The sequence below is a fragment of the Oncorhynchus keta genome, chromosome 10 (genome assembly GCF_023373465.1).
Source record: "Oncorhynchus keta strain PuntledgeMale-10-30-2019 chromosome 10, Oket_V2, whole genome shotgun sequence".
NCBI classification, from domain to species: Eukaryota; Metazoa; Chordata; class Actinopteri; order Salmoniformes; family Salmonidae; genus Oncorhynchus; species Oncorhynchus keta.
This window is the reverse complement of record NC_068430.1, coordinates 79074893-79093100: the sequence shown is the minus strand read 5'-3', so window position 1 is coordinate 79093100 and position 18208 is coordinate 79074893. Positions and strand designations below refer to the sequence as shown.

The 18208-nt window shown below is 43.9% G+C and overlaps 1 long non-coding RNA gene across 4 annotated transcripts; it reads right to left on the bottom strand.

Moving 5' to 3' along the window:
• Positions 1 to 1923: 1923 nt before the first annotated feature.
• On the bottom strand, positions 1924 to 17960 carry LOC127932637 (uncharacterized). Of its 4 annotated transcripts, XR_008146221.1 has the most exons (9): positions 17740 to 17960; positions 17053 to 17548; positions 14087 to 14142; positions 13188 to 13467; positions 12852 to 12907; positions 7766 to 8213; positions 3517 to 3572; positions 2790 to 2845; positions 1924 to 2565 (listed from the first exon to the last, which is right to left on the bottom strand). It is a non-coding gene; the product is annotated as an uncharacterized LOC127932637 (long non-coding RNA). The 4 variants fall into 4 exon arrangements; XR_008146218.1 differs by lacking the exon at positions 3517 to 3572 and having other exon boundaries at positions 2790 to 3013; XR_008146219.1 differs by lacking the exon at positions 3517 to 3572 and having other exon boundaries at positions 1924 to 2509; positions 2790 to 3013.
• Positions 17961 to 18208: the final 248 nt, after the last annotated feature.

Here is an 18208-nt window from a genome sequence, read left to right as displayed (position 1 = left end):
ACCTTATTCCTGACCACACTGCTAACCTTATTCCTGACCTAAATCCAACTCATCCTTATTAACCCTGACCCCACTGCTAACCTTATTCCTGACCTAAATCCAACTCATCCTACATTAACCCTGACCACACTGCTAACCTTATTCCTGACCCCACTGCTAACCTTATTCCTGACCCCACTGCTAACCTTATTCCTGACCTAAATCCAACTCATCCTATGTTAACCCTGACCCCACTGCTAACCTTATTCCTGACCACACTGCTAACCTTATTCCTGACCTAAATCCAACTCATCCTACATTAACCCTGACCCCACTGCTAACCTTATTCCTGACCACACTGCTAACCTTATTCCTGACCTAAATCCAACTCATCCTACATTAACCCTAACCCCACTGCTAACCTTATTCCTGACCTAAATCCAACTCATCCTACATTAACCCCTGACCCCACTGCTAACCTTATTCCTGACCTAAATCCAACTCATCCTACATTAACCCTGACCACACTGCTAACCTTATTCCTGACCTAAATCCAACTCATCCTACATTAACCCTGACCCCACTGCTAACCTTATTCCTGACCTAAATCCAACTCATCCTACATTAACCCTGACCCCACTGCTAACCTTATTCCTGACCTAAATCCAACTCATCCTACATTAACCCTGACCCACTGCTAACCTTATTCCTGACCTAAATCCCACTCATCCTACATTAACCCTGACCCCACTGCTAACCTTATTCCTGACCTAAATCCAACTCATCCTACATTAACCCTGACCCCACTGCTAACCTTATTCCTGACCTAAATCCAACTCATCCTACATTAACCCTGACCACACTGCTAACCTTATTCCTGACCTAAATCCAACTCATCCTACATTAACCCTGACCACACTGCTAACCTTATTCCTGACCTAAATCCAACTCATCCTACATTAACCCTGACCCCACTGCTAACCTTATTCCTGACCTAAATCCAACTCATCCTACATTAACCCTGACCCCACTGCTAACCTTATTCCTGACCTAAATCCAACTCATCCTACATTAACCCTGACCACACTGCTAACCTTATTCCTGACCTAAATCCAACTCATCCTACATTAACCCTGACCCCACTGCTAACCTTATTCCTGACCTAAATCCAACTCATCCTACATTAACCCTGACCACACTGCTAACCTTATTCCTGACCTAAATCCAACTCATCCTACATTAACCCTGACCCCACTGCTAACCTTATTCCTGACCTAAATCCAACTCATCCTACATTAACCCTGACCCCACTGCTAACCTTATTCCTGACCTAAATCCAACTCATCCTACATTAACCCTGACCACACTGCTAACCTTATTCCTGACCTAAATCCAACTCATCCTACATTAACCCTGACCCCACTGCTAACCTTATTCCTGACCTAAATCCAACTCATCCTACATTAACCCTGACCACACTGCTAACCTTATTCCTGACCTAAATCCAACTCATCCTACATTAACCCTGACCACACTGCTAACCTTATTCCTGACCTAAATCCAACTCATCCTACATTAACCCTGACCACACTGCTAACCTTATTCCTGACCTAAATCCAACTCATCCTACATTAACCCTGACCCCACTGCTAACCTTATTCCTGACCTAAATCCAACTCATCCTACATTAACCCTGACCCCACTGCTAACCTTATTCCTGACCTAAATCCAACTCATCCTACATTAACCCTGACCCCACTGCTAACCTTATTCCTGACCTAAATCCAACTCATCCTACATTAACCCTGACCACACTGCTAACCTTATTCCTGACCTAAATCCAACTCATCCTACATTAACCCTGACCCCACTGCTAACCTTATTCCTGACCTAAATCCAACTCATCCTATGTTAACCCTGACCACACTGCTAACCTTATTCCTGACCCCACTGCTAACCTTATTCCTGACCTAAATCCAACTCATCCTACATTAACCCTGACCCCACTGCTAACCTTATTCCTGACCTAAATCCAACTCATCCTACATTAACCCTGACCCCACTGCTAACCTTATTCCTGACCTAAATCCAACTCATCCTACATTAACCCTGACCCCACTGCTAACCTTATTCCTGACCTAAATCCAACTCATCCTACATTAACCCTGACCCCACTGCTAACCTTATTCCTGACCTAAATCCAACTCATCCTACATTAACCCTGACCCCACTGCTAACCTTATTCCTGACCTAAATCCAACTCATCCTACATTAACCCTGACCACACTGCTAACCTTATTCCTGACCTAAATCCAACTCATCCTACATTAACCCTGACCACACTGCTAACCTTATTCCTGACCTAAATCCAACTCATCCTACATTAACCCTGACCACACTGCTAACCTTATTCCTGACCTAAATCCAACTCATCCTACATTAACCCTGACCACACTGCTAACCTTATTCCTGACCTAAATCCAACTCATCCTACATTAACCCTGACCCCACTGCTAACCTTATTCCTGACCTAAATCCCACTCATCCTACATTAACCCTGACCACACTGCTAACCTTATTCCTGACCTAAATCCAACTCATCCTACATTAACCCTGACCACACTGCTAACCTTATTCCTGACCTAAATCCAACTCATCCTACATTAACCCTGACCACACTGCTAACCTTATTCCTGACCTAAATCCAACTCATCCTACATTAACCCTGACCCCACTGCTAACCTTATTCCTGACCTAAATCCAACTCATCCTACATTAACCCTGACCACACTGCTAACCTTATTCCTGACCTAAATCCCACTCATCCTACATTAACCCTGACCCCACTGCTAACCTTATTCCTGACCTAAATCCAACTCATCCTACATTAACCCTGACCACACTGCTAACCTTATTCCTGACCTAAATCCAACTCATCCTACATTAACCCTGACCCCACTGCTAACCTTATTCCTGACCTAAATCCCACTCATCCTACATTAACCCTGACCACACTGCTAACCTTATTCCTGACCTAAATCCAACTCATCCTACATTAACCCTGACCACACTGCTAACCTTATTCCTGACCTAAATCCAACTCATCCTACATTAACCCTGACCACACTGCTAACCTTATTCCTGACCTAAATCCAACTCATCCTACATTAACCCTGACCCACTGCTAACCTTATTCCTGACCTAAATCCAACTCATCCTACATTAACCCTGACCACACTGCTAACCTTATTCCTGACCTAAATCCAACTCATCCTACATTAACCCTGACCACACTGCTAACCTTATTCCTGACCTAAATCCAACTCATCCTACATTAACCCTGACCACACTGCTAACCTTATTCCTGACCTAAATCCAACTCATCCTACATTAACCCTGACCCCACTGCTAACCTTATTCCTGACCTAAATCCAACTCATCCTACATTAACCCTGACCACACTGCTAACCTTATTCCTGACCTAAATCCAACTCATCCTACATTAACCCTGACCCCACTGCTAACCTTATTCCTGACCTAAATCCAACTCATCCTACATTAACCCTGACCCCACTGCTAACCTTATTCCTGACCTAAATCCAACTCATCCTACATTAACCCTGACCCACTGCTAACCTTATTCCTGACCTAAATCCAACTCATCCTACATTAACCCTGACCACACTGCTAACCTTATTCCTGACCTAAATCCAACTCATCCTACATTAACCCTGACCCACTGCTAACCTTATTCCTGACCTAAATCCAACTCATCCTACATTAACCCTGACCACACTGCTAACCTTATTCCTGACCTAAATCCAACTCATCCTACATTAACCCTGACCCCACTGCTAACCTTATTCCTGACCTAAATCCAACTCATCCTACATTAACCCTGACCACACTGCTAACCTTATTCCTGACCTAAATCCAACTCATCCTACATTAACCCTGACCACACTGCTAACCTTATTCCTGACCTAAATCCAACTCATCCTACATTAACCCTGACCCCACTGCTAACCTTATTCCTGACCTAAATCCAACTCATCCTACATTAACCCTGACCCCACTGCTAACCTTATTCCTGACCTAAATCCAACTCATCCTACATTAACCCTGACCCCACTGCTAACCTTATTCCTGACCTAAATCCAACTCATCCTACATTAACCCTGACCACACTGCTAACCTTATTCCTGACCTAAATCCAACTCATCCTACATTAACCCTGACCACACTGCTAACCTTATTCCTGACCTAAATCCAACTCATCCTACATTAACCCTGACCACACTGCTAACCTTATTCCTGACCTAAATCCAACTCATCCTACATTAACCCTGACCCCACTGCTAACCTTATTCCTGACCTAAATCCAACTCATCCTACATTAACCCTGACCCCACTGCTAACCTTATTCCTGACCTAAATCCAACTCATCCTACATTAACCCTGACCACACTGCTAACCTTATTCCTGACCTAAATCCAACTCATCCTACATTAACCCTGACCACACTGCTAACCTTATTCCTGACCTAAATCCAACTCATCCTACATTAACCCTGACCACACTGCTAACCTTATTCCTGACCTAAATCCAACTCATCCTACATTAACCCTGACCACACTGCTAACCTTATTCCTGACCTAAATCCAACTCATCCTACATTAACCCTGACCCCACTGCTAACCTTATTCCTGACCTAAATCCAACTCATCCTACATTAACCCTGACCCCACTGCTAACCTTATTCCTGACCTAAATCCAACTCATCCTACATTAACCCTGACCCCACTGCTAACCTTATTCCTGACCTAAATCCAACTCATCCTACATTAACCCTGACCACACTGCTAACCTTATTCCTGACCTAAATCCAACTCATCCTACATTAACCCTGACCACACTGCTAACCTTATTCCTGACCTAAATCCAACTCATCCTACATTAACCCTGACCACACTGCTAACCTTATTCCTGACCTAAATCCAACTCATCCTACATTAACCCTGACCACACTGCTAACCTTATTCCTGACCTAAATCCAACTCATCCTACATTAACCCTGACCACACTGCTAACCTTATTCCTGACCTAAATCCAACTCATCCTACATTAACCCTGACCCCACTGCTAACCTTATTCCTGACCTAAATCCAACTCATCCTACATTAACCCTGACCCCACTGCTAACCTTATTCCTGACCTAAATCCAACTCATCCTACATTAACCCTGACCCCACTGCTAACCTTATTCCTGACCTAAATCCAACTCATCCTACATTAACCCTGACCACACTGCTAACCTTATTCCTGACCTAAATCCAACTCATCCTACATTAACCCTGACCACACTGCTAACCTTATTCCTGACCTAAATCCAACTCATCCTACATTAACCCTGACCACACTGCTAACCTTATTCCTGACCTAAATCCAACTCATCCTACATTAACCCTGACCACACTGCTAACCTTATTCCTGACCTAAATCCAACTCATCCTACATTAACCCTGACCACACTGCTAACCTTATTCCTGACCTAAATCCAACTCATCCTACATTAACCCTGACCACACTGCTAACCTTATTCCTGACCTAAATCCAACTCATCCTACATTAACCCTGACCACACTGCTAACCTTATTCCTGACCTAAATCCAACTCATCCTACATTAACCCTGACCACACTGCTAACCTTATTCCTGACCTAAATCCAACTCATCCTACATTAACCCTGACCACACTGCTAACCTTATTCCTGACCTAAATCCAACTCATCCTACATTAACCCTGACCACACTGCTAACCTTATTCCTGACCTAAATCCAACTCATCCTACATTAACCCTGACCCCACTGCTAACCTTATTCCTGACCTAAATCCAACTCATCCTACATTAACCCTGACCACACTGCTAACCTTATTCCTGACCTAAATCCAACTCATCCTACATTAACCCTGACCCCACTGCTAACCTTATTCCTGACTAAATCCAACTCATCCTACATTAACCCTGACCCCACTGCTAACCTTATTCCTGACCTAAATCCAACTCATCCTACATTAACCCTGACCACACTGCTAACCTTATTCCTGACCTAAATCCAACTCATCCTACATTAACCCTGACCCCACTGCTAACCTTATTCCTGACCTAAATCCAACTCATCCTACATTAACCCTGACCACACTGCTAACCTTATTCCTGACCTAAATCCAACTCATCCTACATTAACCCTGACCACACTGCTAACCTTATTCCTGACCTAAATCCAACTCATCCTACATTAACCCTGACCACACTGCTAACCTTATTCCTGACCTAAATCCAACTCATCCTACATTAACCCTGACCACACTGCTAACCTTATTCCTGACCTAAATCCAACTCATCCTACATTAACCCTGACCCACTGCTAACCTTATTCCTGACCTAAATCCAACTCATCCTACATTAACCCTGACCCCACTGCTAACCTTATTCCTGACCTAAATCCAACTCATCCTACATTAACCCTGACCCCACTGCTAACCTTATTCCTGACCTAAATCCAACTCATCCTACATTAACCCTGACCACACTGCTAACCTTATTCCTGACCTAAATCCAACTCATCCTACATTAACCCTGACCACACTGCTAACCTTATTCCTGACCTAAATCCAACTCATCCTACATTAACCCTGACCACACTGCTAACCTTATTCCTGACCTAAATCCAACTCATCCTACATTAACCCTGACCACACTGCTAACCTTATTCCTGACCTAAATCCAACTCATCCTACATTAACCCTGACCACACTGCTAACCTTATTCCTGACCTAAATCCAACTCATCCTACATTAACCCTGACCCACTGCTAACCTTATTCCTGACCTAAATCCAACTCATCCTACATTAACCCTGACCCACTGCTAACCTTATTCCTGACCTAAATCCAACTCATCCTACATTAACCCTGACCACACTGCTAACCTTATTCCTGACCTAAATCCAACTCATCCTACATTAACCCTGACCACACTGCTAACCTTATTCCTGACCTAAATCCAACTCATCCTACATTAACCCTGACCACACTGCTAACCTTATTCCTGACCTAAATCCAACTCATCCTACATTAACCCTGACCACACTGCTAACCTTATTCCTGACCTAAATCCAACTCATCCTACATTAACCCTGACCACACTGCTAACCTTATTCCTGACCTAAATCCAACTCATCCTACATTAACCCTGACACACTGCTAACCTTATTCCTGACCTAAATCCAACTCATCCTACATTAACCCTGACCACACTGCTAACCTTATTCCTGACCTAAATCCAACTCATCCTACATTAACCCTGACCACACTGCTAACCTTATTCCTGACCTAAATCCAACTCATCCTACATTAACCCTGACCACACTGCTAACCTTATTCCTGACCTAAATCCAACTCATCCTACATTAACCCTGACCCCACTGCTAACCTTATTCCTGACCTAAATCCAACTCATCCTACATTAACCCTGACCACACTGCTAACCTTATTCCTGACCTAAATCCAACTCATCCTACATTAACCCTGACCCCACTGCTAACCTTATTCCTGACCTAAATCCAACTCATCCTACATTAACCCTGACCCCACTGCTAACCTTATTCCTGACCTAAATCCAACTCATCCTACATTAACCCTGACCCCACTGCTAACCTTATTCCTGACCTAAATCCAACTCATCCTACATTAACCCTGACCACACTGCTAACCTTATTCCTGACCTAAATCCAACTCATCCTACGTTAACCCTGACCACACTGCTAACCTTATTCCTGACCTAAATCCAACTCATCCTACATTAACCCTGACCCCACTGCTAACCTTATTCCTGACCTAAATCCAACTCATCCTACGTTAACCCTGACCACACTGCTAACCTTATTCCTGACCTAAATCCAACTCATCCTACATTAACCCTGACCACACTGCTAACCTTATTCCTGACCTAAATCCAACTCATCCTACATTAACCCTGACCACACTGCTAACCTTATTCCTGACCTAAATCCAACTCATCCTACATTAACCCTGACCACACTGCTAACCTTATTCCTGACCTAAATCCCACTCATCCTACATTAACCCTGACCCCACTGCTAACCTTATTCCTGACCTAAATCCAACTCATCCTACATTAACCCTGACCCCACTGCTAACCTTATTCCTGACCTAAATCCAACTCATCCTACATTAACCCTGACCACACTGCTAACCTTATTCCTGACCTAAATCCAACTCATCCTACATTAACCCTGACCCACTGCTAACCTTATTCTGACCTAAATCCAACTCATCCTACATTAACCCTGACCCACTGCTAACCTTATTCCTGACCTAAATCCAACTCATCCTACATTAACCCTGACCACACTGCTAACCTTATTCCTGACCTAAATCCAACTCATCCTACATTAACCCTGACCCCACTGCTAACCTTATTCCTGACCTAAATCCAACTCATCCTACATTAACCCTGACCACACTGCTAACCTTATTCCTGACCTAAATCCAACTCATCCTACATTAACCCTGACCACACTGCTAACCTTATTCCTGACCTAAATCCAACTCATCCTACATTAACCCTGACCACACTGCTAACCTTATTCCTGACCTAAATCCAACTCATCCTACATTAACCCTGACCCCACTGCTAACCTTATTCCTGACCTAAATCCAACTCATCCTACATTAACCCTGACCCCACTGCTAACCTTATTCCTGACCTAAATCCAACTCATCCTACATTAACCCTGACCACACTGCTAACCTTATTCCTGACCTAAATCCAACTCATCCTACATTAACCCTGACCCCACTGCTAACCTTATTCCTGACCTAAATCCAACTCATCCTACATTAACCCTGACCCCACTGCTAACCTTATTCCTGACCTAAATCCAACTCATCCTACATTAACCCTGACCCCACTGCTAACCTTATTCCTGACCTAAATCCAACTCATCCTACATTAACCCTGACCCCACTGCTAACCTTATTCCTGACCTAAATCCAACTCATCCTACATTAACCCTGACCACACTGCTAACCTTATTCCTGACCTAAATCCAACTCATCCTACATTAACCCTGACCCCACTGCTAACCTTATTCTGACCTAAATCCAACTCATCCTACATTAACCCTGACCACACTGCTAACCTTATTCCTGACCTAAATCCAACTCATCCTACATTAACCCTGACCACACTGCTAACCTTATTCCTGACCTAAATCCAACTCATCCTACATTAACCCTGACCCCACTGCTAACCTTATTCTGACCTAAATCCAACTCATCCTACATTAACCCTGACCCCACTGCTAACCTTATTCCTGACCTAAATCCAACTCATCCTACATTAACCCTGACCCCACTGCTAACCTTATTCCTGACCTAAATCCAACTCATCCTACATTAACCCTGACCCACTGCTAACCTTATTCCTGACCTAAATCCAACTCATCCTACATTAACCCTGACCCCACTGCTAACCTTATTCCTGACCTAAATCCAACTCATCCTACATTAACCCTGACCACACTGCTAACCTTATTCCTGACCTAAATCCAACTCATCCTACATTAACCCTGACCCCACTGCTAACCTTATTCCTGACCTAAATCCAACTCATCCTACATTAACCCTGACCCCACTGCTAACCTTATTCCTGACCTAAATCCAACTCATCCTACATTAACCCTGACCACACTGCTAACCTTATTCCTGACCTAAATCCAACTCATCCTACATTAACCCTGACCACACTGCTAACCTTATTCTGACCTAAATCCAACTCATCCTACATTAACCTGACCACACTGCTAACCTTATTCCTGACCTAAATCCAACTCATCCTACATTAACCCTGACCCCACTGCTAACCTTATTCCTGACCTAAATCCAACTCATCCTACATTAACCCTGACCCCACTGCTAACCTTATTCCTGACCTAAATCCAACTCATCCTACATTAACCCTGACCACACTGCTAACCTTATTCCTGACCTAAATCCAACTCATCCTACATTAACCCTGACCCCACTGCTAACCTTATTCCTGACCTAAATCCAACTCATCCTACATTAACCCTGACCACACACTGCTAACCTTATTCTGACCTAAATCCAACTCATCCTACATTAACCTGACCACACTGCTAACCTTATTCTGACCTAAATCCAACTCATCCTACATTAACCCTGACCCCACTGCTAACCTTATTCCTGACCTAAATCCAACTCATCCTACATTAACCCTGACCACACTGCTAACCTTATTCCTGACCTAAATCCAACTCATCCTACATTAACCCTGACCCCACTGCTAACCTTATTCCTGACCTAAATCCAACTCATCCTACATTAACCCTGACCCACTGCTAACCTTATTCCTGACCTAAATCCAACTCATCCTACATTAACCCTGACCCCACTGCTAACCTTATTCTGACCTAAATCCAACTCATCCTACATTAACCCTGACCACACTGCTAACCTTATTCCTGACCTAAATCCAACTCATCCTACATTAACCCTGACCCACTGCTAACCTTATTCCCTGACCTAAATCCAACTCATCCTACATTAACCCTGACCACACTGCTAACCTTATTCCTGACCTAAATCCAACTCATCCTACATTAACCCTGACCCCACTGCTAACCTTATTCCTGACCTAAATCCAACTCATCCTACATTAACCCTGACCACACTGCTAACCTTATTCCTGACCTAAATCCAACTCATCCTACATTAACCCTGACCACACTGCTAACCTTATTCCTGACCTAAATCCAACTCATCCTACATTAACCCTGACCACACTGCTAACCTTATTCCTGACCTAAATCCAACTCATCCTACATTAACCCTGACCACACTGCTAACCTTATTCCTGACCTAAATCCAACTCATCCTACATTAACCCTGACCACACTGCTAACCTTATTCCTGACCTAAATCCAACTCATCCTACATTAACCCTGACCACACTGCTAACCTTATTCCTGACCTAAATCCAACTCATCCTACATTAACCCTGACCACACTGCTAACCTTATTCTGACCTAAATCCAACTCATCCTACATTAACCCTGACCCCACTGCTAACCTTATTCCTGACCTAAATCCAACTCATCCTACATTAACCCTGACCACACTGCTAACCTTATTCCTGACCTAAATCCAACTCATCCTACATTAACCCCTGACCACACTGCTAACCTTATTCCTGACCTAAATCCAACTCATCCTACATTAACCCTGACCCCACTGCTAACCTTATTCTGACCTAAATCCAACTCATCCTACATTAACCTGACCCCACTGCTAACCTTATTCTGACCTAAATCCAACTCATCCTACATTAACCCTGACCCACTGCTAACCTTATTCCTGACCTAAATCCAACTCATCCTACATTAACCCTGACCACACTGCTAACCTTATTCCTGACCTAAATCCAACTCATCCTACATTAACCCTGACCACACTGCTAACCTTATTCCTGACCTAAATCCAACTCATCCTACATTAACCCTGACCCCACTGCTAACCTTATTCCTGACCTAAATCCAACTCATCCTACATTAACCCTGACCACACTGCTAACCTTATTCTGACCTAAATCCAACTCATCCTACATTAACCCTGACCACACTGCTAACCTTATTCCTGACCTAAATCCAACTCATCCTACATTAACCCTGACCACACTGCTAACCTTATTCCTGACCTAAATCCAACTCATCCTACATTAACCCTGACCACACTGCTAACCTTATTCCTGACCTAAATCCAACTCATCCTACATTAACCCTGACCCACTGCTAACCTTATTCCTGACCTAAATCCAACTCATCCTACATTAACCCTGACCACACTGCTAACCTTATTCCTGACCTAAATCCAACTCATCCTACATTAACCCTGACCACACTGCTAACCTTATTCCTGACCTAAATCCAACTCATCCTACATTAACCCTGACCACACTGCTAACCTTATTCCTGACCTAAATCCAACTCATCCTACATTAACCCTGACCACACTGCTAACCTTATTCCTGACCTAAATCCAACTCATCCTACATTAACCCTGACCACACTGCTAACCTTATTCCTGACCTAAATCCAACTCATCCTACATTAACCCTGACCAACACTGCTAACCTTATTCCTTATTCCTGACCTAAATCCAACTCATCCTACATTAACCCTGACCACACTGCTAACCTTATTCCTGACCTAAATCCAACTCATCCTACATTAACCCTGACCCCACTGCTAACCTTATTCCTGACCTAAATCCAACTCATCCTACATTAACCCTGACCCACTGCTAACCTTATTCCTGACCTAAATCCAACTCATCCTACATTAACCCTGACCACACTGCTAACCTTATTCCTGACCTAAATCCAACTCATCCTACATTAACCCTGACCACACTGCTAACCTTATTCCTGACCTAAATCCAACTCATCCTACATTAACCCTGACCACACTGCTAACCTTATTCCTGACCTAAATCCAACTCATCCTACATTAACCCTGACCCCACTGCTAACCTTATTCCTGACCTAAATCCAACTCATCCTACATTAACCCTGACCACACTGCTAACCTTATTCCTGACCTAAATCCAACTCATCCTACATTAACCCTGACCACACTGCTAACCTTATTCCTGACCTAAATCCAACTCATCCTACATTAACCCTGACCACACTGCTAACCTTATTCCTGACCTAAATCCAACTCATCCTACATTAACCCTGACCCCACTGCTAACCTTATTCCTGACCTAAATCCAACTCATCCTACGTTAACCCTGACCCCACTGCTAACCTTATTCCTGACCTAAATCCAACTCATCCTACATTAACCCTGACCCCACTGCTAACCTTATTCCTGACCTAAATCCAACTCATCCTACATTAACCCTGACCACACTGCTAACCTTATTCCTGACCTAAATCCAACTCATCCTACATTAACCCTGACCACACTGCTAACCTTATTCCTGACCTAAATCCAACTCATCCTACATTAACCCTGACCACACTGCTAACCTTATTCCTGACCTAAATCCAACTCATCCTACATTAACCCTGACCCCACTGCTAACCTTATTCCTGACCTAAATCCAACTCATCCTACATTAACCCTGACCACACTGCTAACCTTATTCCTGACCTAAATCCAACTCATCCTACATTAACCCTGACCCCACTGCTAACCTTATTCCTGACCTAAATCCAACTCATCCTACATTAACCCTGACCCCACTGCTAACCTTATTCCTGACCTAAATCCAACTCATCCTACATTAACCCTGACCACACTGCTAACCTTATTCCTGACCTAAATCCAACTCATCCTACATTAACCCTGACCCCACTGCTAACCTTATTCCTGACCTAAATCCAACTCATCCTACATTAACCCTGACCACACTGCTAACCTTATTCCTGACCTAAATCCAACTCATCCTACATTAACCCTGACCACACTGCTAACCTTATTCCTGACCTAAATCCAACTCATCCTACATTAACCCTGACCACACTGCTAACCTTATTCCTGACCTAAATCCAACTCATCCTACATTAACCCTGACCACACTGCTAACCTTATTCCTGACCTAAATCCAACTCATCCCTACATTAACCCTGACCAACTCACTGCTAACCTTATTCCTGACCTAAATCCAACTCATCCTACATTAACCCTGACCCCACTGCTAACCTTATTCCTGACCTAAATCCAACTCATCCTACATTAACCCTGACCACACTGCTAACCTTATTCTGACCTAAATCCAACTCATCCTACATTAACCCTGACCCCACTGCTAACCTTATTCCTGACCTAAATCCAACTCATCCTACATTAACCCTGACCACACTGCTAACCTTATTCCTGACCTAAATCCAACTCATCCTACATTAACCCTGACCACACTGCTAACCTTATTCCTGACCTAAATCCAACTCATCCTACATTAACCCTGACCACACTGCTAACCTTATTCCTGACCTAAATCCAACTCATCCTACGTTAACCCTGACCCCACTGCTAACCTTATTCCTGACCTAAATCCAACTCATCCTACATTAACCCTGACCACACTGCTAACCTTATTCCTGACCTAAATCCAACTCATCCTACATTAACCCTGACCCCACTGCTAACCTTATTCCTGACCTAAATCCAACTCATCCTACATTAACCCTGACCACACTGCTAACCTTATTCCTGACCTAAATCCAACTCATCCTACATTAACCCTGACCCCACTGCTAACCTTATTCCTGACCTAAATCCAACTCATCCTACATTAACCCTGACCCCACTGCTAACCTTATTCCTGACCTAAATCCAACTCATCCTACATTAACCCTGACCACACTGCTAACCTTATTCCTGACCTAAATCCAACTCATCCTACATTAACCCTGACCACACTGCTAACCTTATTCCTGACCTAAATCCAACTCATCCTACATTAACCCTGACCCACTGCTAACCTTATTCCTGACCTAAATCCAACTCATCCTACATTAACCCTGACCACACTGCTAACCTTATTCCTGACCTAAATCCAACTCATCCTACATTAACCCTGACCCCACTGCTAACCTTATTCCTGACCTAAATCCAACTCATCCTATGTTAACCCTGACCCCACTGCTAACCTTATTCCTGACCTAAATCCAACTCATCCTACATTAACCCTGACCACACTGCTAACCTTATTCCTGACCTAAATCCAACTCATCCTACATTAACCCTGACCCCACTGCTAACCTTATTCCTGACCTAAATCCAACTCATCCTACATTAACCCTGACCACACTGCTAACCTTATTCCTGACCTAAATCCAACTCATCCTACATTAACCCTGACCCCACTGCTAACCTTATTCCTGACCTAAATCCAACTCATCCTACATTAACCCTGACCCCACTGCTAACCTTATTCCTGACCTAAATCCAACTCATCCTACATTAACCCTGACCACACTGCTAACCTTATTCCTGACCTAAATCCAACTCATCCTACATTAACCCTGACCCCACTGCTAACCTTATTCCTGACCTAAATCCAACTCATCCTACATTAACCCTGACCCACTGCTAACCTTATTCCTGACCTAAATCCAACTCATCCTACATTAACCCTGACCCCACTGCTAACCTTATTCCTGACCTAAATCCAACTCATCCTACATTAACCCTGACCCCACTGCTAACCTTATTCCTGACCTAAATCCAACTCATCCTACATTAACCCTGACCACACTGCTAACCTTATTCCTGACCTAAATCCAACTCATCCTACATTAACCCTGACCACACTGCTAACCTTATTCCTGACCTAAATCCAACTCATCCTACATTAACCCTGACCACACTGCTAACCTTATTCCTGACCTAAATCCAACTCATCCTACATTAACCCTGACCACACTGCTAACCTTATTCCTGACCTAAATCCAACTCATCCTATGTTAACCCTGACCACACTGCTAACCTTATTCCTGACCTAAATCCAACTCATCCTACATTAACCCTGACCACACTGCTAACCTTATTCCTGACCTAAATCCAACTCATCCTACATTAACCCTGACCCCACTGCTAACCTTATTCCTGACCTAAATCCAACTCATCCTACATTAACCCTGACCACACTGCTAACCTTATTCCTGACCTAAATCCAACTCATCCTACATTAACCCTGACCCCACTGCTAACCTTATTCCTGACCTAAATCCCACTCATCCTACATTAACCCTGACCACACTGCTAACCTTATTCCTGACCTAAATCCAACTCATCCTACATTAACCCTGACCACACTGCTAACCTTATTCCTGACCTAAATCCAACTCATCCTACATTAACCCTGACCACACTGCTAACCTTATTCCTGACCTAAATCCAACTCATCCTACATTAACCCTGACCCCACTGCTAACCTTATTCCTGACCTAAATCCAACTCATCCTACATTAACCCTGACCACACTGCTAACCTTATTCCTGACCTAAATCCAACTCATCCTACATTAACCCTGACCCCACTGCTAACCTTATTCCTGACCTAAATCCAACTCATACTACATTAACCCTGACCACACTGCTAACCTTATTCCTGATCTAAATCCAACTCATCCTACATTAACCCTGACCCCACTGCTAACCTTATTCCTGACCTAAATCCAACTCATCCTACATTAACCCTGACCCCACTGCTAACCTTATTCCTGACCTAAATCCAACTCATCCTACATTAACCCTGACCCCACTGCTAACCTTATTCCTGACCTAAATCCAACTCATCCTACATTAACCCTGACCCCACTGCTAACCTTATTCCTGACCTAAATCCAACTCATCCTACATTAACCCTGACCACACTGCTAACCTTATTCCTGATCTAAATCCAACTCATCCTACATTAACCCTGACCACACTGCTAACCTTATTCCTGACCTAAATCCAACTCATCCTACATTAACCCTGACCACACTGCTAACCTTATTCCTGACCTAAATCCAACTCATCCTACATTAACCCTGACCACACTGCTAACCTTATTCCTGATCTAAATCCAACTCATCCTACATTAACCCTGACCACACTGCTAACCTTATTCCTGACCTAAATCCAACTCATCCTACATTAACCCTGACCACACTGCTAACCTTATTCCTGACCTAAATCCAACTCATCCTACATTAACCCTGACCACACTGCTAACCTTATTCCTGATCTAAATCCAACTCATCCTACATTAACCCTGACCACACTGCTAACCTTATTCCTGACCTAAATCCAACTCATCCTACATTAACCCTGACCACACTGCTAACCTTATTCCTGACCTAAATCCAACTCATCCTACATTAACCCTGACCACACTGCTAACCTTATTCCTGACCTAAATCCAACTCATCCTACATTAACCCTGACCACACTGCTAACCTTATTCCTGACCTAAATCCAACTCATCCTACATTAACCCTGACCCCACTGCTAACCTTATTCCTGACCTAAATCCAACTCATCCTACATTAACCCTGACCCCACTGCTAACCTTATTCCTGACCTAAATCCAACTCATCCTACATTAACCCTGACCCCACTGCTAACCTTATTCCTGACCTAAATCCAAGAGCAAAAAGCTCATGTTGGTTTCCAGAAATGTTTATGATATAGCCAATCTTCAATTTGCAGCTTGGCCATCTGGTGGGAACCGAAGAGGACAGTTGGTGGCAATTTGGTCTCCAAATCAAATCAGGACGTAATGTCACATTTACATTTAACATCTTAAAAAGTATTTTAAAAATATATTTCTAAAATGTTAACAGCAAAAACACAAGGTGTACCACGATTTGTAATGTACTACACAGTACTCACTATGGCTTTTAGTTTTTGATTCCTCATATCTTGTTGTCTCTTTGGTTTCCTGGAGTCCCTGATGTTGTTGGAGCTGAAGGTTGGGGCAGGGGAGAGGAGACAGCAAGGTGAGGCGGACTACAGAAGACCCGTGTGGCTATACTTTAATCAGAGTCTAATCATTCAGAACTCCTTTAATAATACACCCCCCTAAAAACATTGACAAAATACTTTAAAAAAATGTTTTAAAAGTTATTTAACAAATGTATAAATGCCATTACTGACCTGCAGCAGTCCCTCCACCTCTGGGCCCTGCTGTAGGCCAGTGTGGTGGGGGATCTGGACCTAGATCTGGAACCAGACTGAGTCCAGGACTTTGATGTGGACCGAGAGCGGTTCCAGGACTGTGGGTAGGGGAGCCGGTACCGGCAGGGAACCGGGGAACGGGAGACGGAGCTGGAGCAAGAGGACGAGGAGGAGCTGCTTTCAGAACGCCTGGGACAGAACCTGGTGCGGGAGGAGGGAGAGGGATGGGGAGGAGAGAGAGGGGGATGGGGAGGAGAAGGATGGGGAGGAGAAGGAGAAGGATGGGGAGGAGAAGGAGAGGGATGAGGAGGAGGGAGAGGGATGGGGAGGAGGGAGAGGGATGGGGAGGAGAGAGAGGGATGGGGAGGAGGGAGCGGGATGGAGAGGAGAGTATGGGGAGGAGGGAGGTATGGGGGGAGGGAGAGGGATGGGGAGGAGGAGAGGGATG